The sequence below is a fragment of the Lactuca virosa genome, chromosome 9 (genome assembly GCF_052849685.1).
Source record: "Lactuca virosa cultivar CGN04683 chromosome 9, Lactuca_virosa_CGN04683_v6, whole genome shotgun sequence".
NCBI lineage: Eukaryota > Viridiplantae > Streptophyta > Magnoliopsida > Asterales > Asteraceae > Lactuca > Lactuca virosa.
This window is the reverse complement of record NC_136434.1, coordinates 217040424-217049085: the sequence shown is the minus strand read 5'-3', so window position 1 is coordinate 217049085 and position 8662 is coordinate 217040424.

Sequence of the window (8662 nt, the reverse complement as noted above, 5' to 3'; positions counted from 1 at the left end):
AAGTGTTTGGCCAAAGGATGTACATCATATTTGGCATTCGTGATTGATGCAAAGAAGGAGAAAAAGGAGATGCAGAGCATTCCTGTCGTGTGTGATTATCCGGAAGTATTTCCCGAGGATCTTCCTAGATTACTGCCTGATCGACAAGTAGAATTTTATATTGACTTGTTACCAGGAACGACGCCAATAGCAAAAGCACCTTACCGATTAGCACCAACGGAGATGAAGGAGCTGATGATGCAACTTCAGGAGTTATTGGACAAAGGTTTCATTAGACCTAGTTCATCACCCTGGGGAGCTCCGGTGTTATTCGTAAAGAAAAAGGACGAGAGTATGAGGGTGTGCATTGATTACAGAGAGTTGAATAATGCAACGATAAAGAATAGATATTCATTGCCAAGGATTGATGACATGTTCCATCAACTACAAGGTTCAAGCTATTTCTCGAAGATCAATCTTAGGTCAGGATATCATCAGTTGAAGGTGATAGAGCATGATATCGAGAAGACTGCATTCAGAACACGATATGGACACTACGAGTTTTTGGTTATGTCGTTTGGACTAACCAATGCTCCAGCAACATTCATGGATTTAATGAACAGTGTTTGTAATCCGTTCCTTGATAAATCTGTGATAGTGTTCATAGATGACATTCTGATTTACTCAAAAAGCCAAGAGGAGCATGGCAGACACTTGCGAGAAGTGTTAGAAGTCTTGAAGAAGGAAAAGTTGTATGCTAAGTTCTCCAAATGTGATTTTTGGATTCGAGAAGTCCAATTCTTGGGTCACGTGGTCAACCAAGAAGGGATAATGGTTGATCTAGCAAATATTGAAGTTGTGATGAAGTGGGAACAACCGAAAAGTCCCACGGAGATCCGAAGCTTTTTGGGATTAGCTGGATATTACCGAAGGTTTATCCAAGGCTTTTCTTTGATCGCTACTCCATTAATAGTTTTGACTCACAAATGAGCTACATATGCTTGGAGTGATAAGCACAAAGAAGCATTCGAGTTGCTAAAGAAGAAGCTATGTGAAGCACCGATTCTTTCTCTACCCGATGGAGTTGAAGACTTCGTTGTCTATAGCGATGCATCTGGTGTTGGATTGGGTTGTGTTTTGACCCAAAGAGAAAAGGTGATAGCATATGCGTCTCGACAGCTGAAAGAGCATGAAAAGAACTACCCCACTCATGATCTGGAGTTGGCAGCGGTAGTTTTCGCTCTAAAGATATGGAGGCATTACCTCTATGGCACTAAGTGCAAACTTTTCACTGATCATAAGAGTCTCCAATATCTCTTTAATCAGAAAGAATTGAATATGAGGCAAAGACGCTGGCTAGAGTTACTTAAGGACTACGACTGTGAGATACTTTACCACCCCGATAAAGCCAATGTTGTTGCTGATGCTCTTAGTCGGAAAGTCAATCTTGAAAGAAAAAGGCCAAGATCGTTGAGAATAGAAGTTGTCTCGACAATTGTAGAGAGTATAAAGAAAACTCAAGAAGAAGCTTCAGAAAAGAATGACCGAAAGGAGGAACGTTTGGGCAAAACGTTAGTGTTCGGTACAAACAGTCACGGACTGAAGGTATTCCAAGATCGAATTTGGGTGCCTAAGTCAGGAGGAATAAGAGATCTTCTGATGGAAGAAGCTCACAAAACCATGTACTCGATACATCCCGGTAGCACTAAAATGTATAGAGACCTAAAGCCCTATTACTGGTGGCCGACGATGAAGCTCAATATTGCAAAGTATGTGTCCGAGTGTGTGACATGTGCGAGAGTTAAGGCACAACATCAAAAACCATATGGGAGTTTAGAACCTTTACCTGTACCGATGGGTAAGTGGGAAGACATTGCCATGGATTTTGTCACTAAACTGCCCAAAACAAAGAATGGTCACGACATGATTTGGGTGGTCGTTGATCGCTTCACTAAGAGTGCGCACTTCATAGCAACCAATGAGAAGTGGTCTATGGATAAGCTTGTGAATTCTTACGTGAAGGAAATTATGAGGCTTCACGGTGTGCCATTAACGATTGTATCAGATCGTGACAGCTGTTTCACCTCAACGTTTTGGAGAAGTCTACAAGAGGAATTGGGTACCAAGTTGTGTTTGAGTACAGCTTACCATCCACAGACTGATGGGCAGAGCGAACGAACGATACAAACGCTTGAAGATATGCTGAGAGCATGAACCCTGGAATTCCAAGGTAACTGGGATGAACATTTACCTTTGGTAGAATTTTCCTACAATAATAGTTTCCACTCGAGCATAAAGATGACACCTTATCAAGCTTTGTACGGACAGAGGTGTCGTACGCCGTCTTGTTGGCTTGAGGCTGGGGAAAAGCAGTTTATGGGGCCTGAGATAGTCCATCAAACTGCTGAAAAGCTGAAAATAATTAAGGAGAGAATGTTAGAAGCTCAGGATCGTCAAAAGAGCTATGCTGACAACAAGCGAAGACCGATGACTTTTGAAGTTGGAGATTCGGTTTTGCTTAAAGTCTCACCGTGGAAGGGACTTATAAGATTTGGTAAAAGAGGAAAGTTAAGTCCAAGGTTTATTAAATCGTTTAAAGTTCTTCAGAGGATTGGGAACCAAGCTTACAAGCTCGAATTACCCGAAGAACTGAATGGAATTCATAACACTTTCCATGTGTGTTATTTGAGGAAGTTCACGGGAGAAGTTCCCAACATAGTTCCAATTTCTGAGTTAAGAATTGATGAGAACAAAAGGTTAATTGAAGAACCAGAGGCAATCGTTGACCGAAAGACTAAGAAGTTACGACGCAAGATGGTCGAATTAGTGTTTTTCCGTTGGAAACATACGAATGGGCCAAATCTCACATGGGAGACGGAGAGTGACATGATGAGTCGCTATCCGCATTTGTTTGTTGATGTGTGATTCTGGAGACGGAATCATCCTAAGGGGGAGAGAATTGTAACGCCCATGTTTCTAGGCTAGGCATTAATGATGATGTAATAGTCTAGGTTAACCTTTGTAACTCGTTTTGAAATAATAAGAATGTATTATTTGAGTATTATGTGTTTATTGCTTAATTGTGTGATTTAAATGAATTAATGATAAAAATAAGCGATAAAATAAAATATTAGATAAGCCAGATAACTATGAAGGAAGTTGTAGTGGTCGTGGCAAGGTTTCCGAAAATATAAAGAATGTCGAAATCCGAGTTATAACGAAGAAGTTATGACATGTCGAAGTTTCGCGACAGAATCGGTACGACAATGCGTGACGTAAATAGTGAATTTACGATAGAGCAATATTTAGCCTTAGTAATCTAAACGAAATTCGTAGAATACGTTAAACCGAGAGCGTACATAAAAAGAATGTCTAAATCTGACTTCATATGAGGAAGTTATGATTTTTCGAAGTTTCGACTTAGAGGTATGCAGCCCAAAGTTCGAATATGAGATCGAGTCGGGTGAAGGAATTGCCCCATCTGTTAGTGTTTGCACAACCTATTGAAAATAAATGAACATGAAAAAGGAAAAAATCTCCACTTTTTTTAAAAAAATAATAACGTATATAATAAAAATATATAAAGGACCTGCATCAGAAGGATCTCGCTTCCAGCACGTGGATCTTGGATCTGAAATAATTTCAAGAAGCTGAGGTGATGCGCCAATCGTCCGAACCAATTTTGGTATTTGGACACAAATAGCCTTCACAAAAAGATGCTAAATTAGAAATAACCTACTTTGCTGCTTTTGACATATTCTTGTAAACAATCAACAGCCGACGAAAAAGAGAATGTTTCTGTAACTCAAAAAGATTTTGACCCTATTTGTTTTTTATCATTCAAAAAAGACAAAAATAGTTCAGGATAGCAAACATTCTCTAGAATTTCTCGTATATTCAACCCCATAGTTGATAATAGAACTAGAATAGATAGTTTTTGTTGCCTACTCACACGAACCCATATCGTTGTTTTTCTATCAATCTCTAATTCTAATCTTCCTCCCCAATCTGATATTATGGTGCCAGTATAGACGGAAATTCCATTATCGTTCAATTCTGACTGGTAATAAATACCGGGACTTTGCAATATTTGATTGATCACAATTCTATATATTTCATTTACTATAAAAGCAAATAATTAATATTTAAAAAAAAGAACTACAGTGATGATATAAATATTATCTTTAGTATACCTTTATATATGATATTTGTCAAAGGCACTCAACTGAATCCCATGGATAGTAACTCCGCCATTTTTTTCCAAAATCTAATGCACCTTCATTGTCCATTGAGGTGAAGTCTGAAGAAAGAGATAATAGTTATGACAGACTCTTTAACTCAATGGAAATGAAGGGTATTGTAGTTATGGCAGAACCAATAATGAACCTCAATAACAACATTAAGTGAAAACGTAAAAAAATTTAACATGTCTGATATGTAGTGATTCATGCTTTCAACATCGAATTACTCGGAAAACAAAATGATGAAATGTTAATATGATCGTCAAGCCTAGAAAAGGCTAAAATTCACTACCAAAACCCAAACTAAAAAATCCTCATATACGTGGTTAAACACATCATTGAATGAAAAAGAAAACCGAATTATTGGATCGTTAGGCTGTAAATTGCCTTCTAACAGTTAATAATTAAACTTCTTTTTTACTTTCTACTTTACTCTTACATTCACAATTCAATCCACAAGCTCATCGTTCTTTAACCAAAATCAAATATAATCAAACTTATAAAAAATGTAAATGAAATACTATGTCATATAAAAATCTCAAAAGCATGAGCATTGTAACACATGTCAACAAATAGCAATTTACTTTATCTTCTTTTATTACAAAAATGACATAAATAGCACTTTTGAAAAAAAAAAATTAGGTTGAAAAATTACCTCGCTCGCCAGGTTTGACCAAGACTCTTGAGTCAGCTGACAGTAATGGTTTGTTGGCTCCCACAGACGGAGAATATGTAAAAATCTGCAAGAATTTATTAAAATACAATGGTGAATTTTATGCTTTATCACTACATTTTGAAGTTTTTCTTGGGAACAATGAACTTGCCTTCTATTCCCACAAATATATGTTGAATACTCTAATTCATTTAGCACCAAATTGGTTTACCATCTGAACGAAATTATGGTCAATATAGAAGAAGAGAGTGTCACGGACAAAACTGTTGTAGGGCTCCATGACTATAGCTAGCACCTATAAAAAGGCCATTATGATCAAGAAACAAAAGATGGTATGATCATGATTTCAATTTTAGTATACCCAATTATGAAAAAGGGCATATCTTGAATTCTCAGTGTTTAATGGATCATTAAGTGAAAGTTCGGGTAGATGGTGAATCCGAGCTTTGACTTTTTTTCATGGTCAACAGACAAGCTTTCCATTAGGAATGATTCTAAAATAGAACCACTACCTCCACCAACAATATTGAGCAGACACAAGAAGCCTCTAATCTACATGGGTTTATTACAAACACACACACCACGTACTTCATAATCAAATTGACAGTTTTAGGGCATCTGAAATATGCAACATCGTATCTGTAACATTTTCAACCGGTTGGAACATGGTAGCAGTTAGACACATTTGTAAAAAGTAGAAAAGTGTTGAATAAATTGGTTAAAAGTGAAAATTTATTAAATACATTGATACAGATAATGAAACTTTGTTGCATAAATAAACATTTAACCCGTCACACATCATAAGATAAACAACACTTTATTGAATGAAATGAGAAAACAGTTAAACCGTGTTTAACTTTACTTGTTTGCCAAAAAATTTAACACCACTTGTTTGCCAAAAATTTTAACACCACGACATTCAATCCAAACAAACAAGTTTAGTTATAGATATTTCTCGAAGAATTATTTAATTCTGACTATACAATAGGGCATCTTTTGTATCAATTACTATAAAGAAGCAACAAAAAAAAAAAAAAAAAAAAAAAAAAAAAAAAAAAACTAAAGATGTTTCAATTGGTAAAACAATGCATAAGTACACAATCTTATCGCTTTCAAACATAGAAATGCACATCCAAACAACGCTTGGTATATCAATCTGTAAAATTGTGGCATTTATAGAAACGGGATGAAGTAACTCGCAATCAATACCTGGAACTCATGATCGGTAGTTAGGGCTTTAAAAGCTGATTCAAGCTCGGAGAGAGCGAACATTAGAGTTTTAGGAATATATTTCCCACCATACTTACCAAAACGGCCGAGCGAATCGGGGCGCTGAAGAGCCGAAAACTCATCCTAAACCACCGCTTTCTCCAGCTCCATTTGACCGGTTGATTGGTTAGCGAGGACACAAGAAACGGTAAACGATTTGGGCTAGCGGGAACCAAATTTGTTAAACCAAAGGGATAGTTGTGAGGGGTATGGATTGAGAAACGCCGAAGAGGACGAGCCGGAGAGGGTGGCGATGGGGACGAGCTGGAGAGGAAAAACACATAGGATCGATTCGATTTGGTTGATTGTGTTGAGAAGAAAACCTAGGAATGAAATGTAAGAAGGAAGTGCGAGTGCATATTTTCATCTAGGATAATGTCAACAAAACGATCTGAAGGTGGAGAACAAAGGGGTGAAATGTAATCAAGGGCGATTCTCTTTTAAAATTTATTGGAGATGGTAATACCTTATGTTTTAATCATTAATGTTTTTGTGGGACAGATTTTTGTTTAATGTGGGTTAATACCCATAATGATTTTATTTAAACCATAGCATTTTAAAATTTGAAAATTTTGGGGTGTTACAGTTTTAGTGAAGTTAGCACTGCTTTGCTAGAATACATGTCGACTTTGAGTCATTGTAATTCATTTTCTATGTTTGACGGATCAAAGTTGGTGAAACTAAGTGACTTGTACAAAATTGATTTTAATGTTTCGGAAAGGCTATATCTTGATGATCAACTTGAAACGCGTTATCACTATTTGATTGATGATGAGAGATTTGATAAATTGAAGGGCATTGCGGACCTTGCTCATTTGATGATGAAAATCGGGAAACATCATTCTTTTTCCTTTGGTTTATAGGTTATTAAAGTTGACTTTGGTTTACTCGTTGCAAATGCAACCGTTGAAATATGTTTTTCCACAATGAAGTTTTTGAAGACTGACTTGCATAATATAATAGGTGTTGATTTTATGAACAATGCTTTGAATTGCAATGTAAAAAAGAATCGTTTATGGATGTTAAGATTGAACGAGTGATGGAGCGCTTTCAAAAAATGAGTAAATGAAGATGCGAACTTTGAAATATAAGACTTTTGTAGTATTTTTTATTTATAAAAAAAATTGTAATTTAAAAATAATTATCTTGCTACCTTTTAGACTTGAGGGTGTATTCACACCTTACCACTCATTTTTTCTATGTCACGTCAGTTTTTCACTCACTCAATTTCCATTCACCAAAAGCCAGAAAATAATCACCTTTCACTTTCTCTCATTTTTTTTTAATTTTGAAAATATATTTTTTATTTTGTTTTTAAAAATATTATCCCAATAAAATACATAAAATAAAGCTAACCAATCACATGAGGAGAGAGAAAGCAAGATACCCTTCCTTACTCTTTCCCGTACTGTCTAAACTGCGTTTAGTATGTGGTGTTCCTGGGTGCGGTTCTTGTATCTTTCACCTTTCCCGCTGATACATCCTTCGGCCTTATCGCGATTTTTTTTATACCTTTTAAAGTTTTTGGCTCCACCTTTTACTTCTAGTCTTTTTAATAATATTTAATGTTTAGAACATGATTTCTTATTTTCTATTAGTAATTTATCCTTATTAGTTTTTAATTTTTATTAAAAAAAAAAATAGAAAGTGGTGTTTCAACTTTCAAGCTCATCCAGCCGAGAAAGGGTCATATGCGAACTTGCAGCTCTGTGATTCCCTTTTCCCCGCAGCATTCATATGCACCCTCAATTACCCGCTAAAAGGTCTTCAGTTTCAAACCGTAAACCCTTTCCATTTCGTGTGTAACCGAATCTTTAAGAATCTATGTATAGGGCTTTGCCCATAATGAATAAAGCAGAGTTATTTGTGTGTAAGACTTGAGTACTCCCAAAGTTTTATCTCTGTTGAAATTTTAAATTTCTGAATAGCAGAGTTCGAAGCGTCATCGACTATTCAAATCCATCTATTATCGAATCCATATCATCCAACGCAGCATTCAGGTTCGCCATCTTATCTATCATCATTTGATTTATTTTTTGCATTTCTTTTCCTTTAATGTAAATGTTTTGTGTGTAACTGACTCTTTGAGAGTCTATAAATAGGGCTTTTTCTGTAATGGATAAAGCAGAGTTATTTATGTATAAGACTTGAGTACTCTCAAAGTTTTATCTCTGTTGAAATTTTAGATTTCTAAATAGCAGAGTTCGAAGCATCATCGACTATTCAAATCCATATATTATCGAATCCGTATCATCTGTAACATCCCGGGTTTCAAGTACTTTCAAATTCATCCCTTGGTTTTAATTATGTCATTTTTGGTCCTTGGATTATAAAGATGTAGCCCTAAGAAGCCCTAGTGGCAAAATGGTAATTTTGGGAGCAGGAGTTGTACTATGGGCGTACATGTGGGTACGCTAGGCATACACATATGTACGTTGGGCGTACTACTGTCCGGGTGAAACCCTAATTTTTAGGGTTTGAAAAGTATTTAAACATCGTT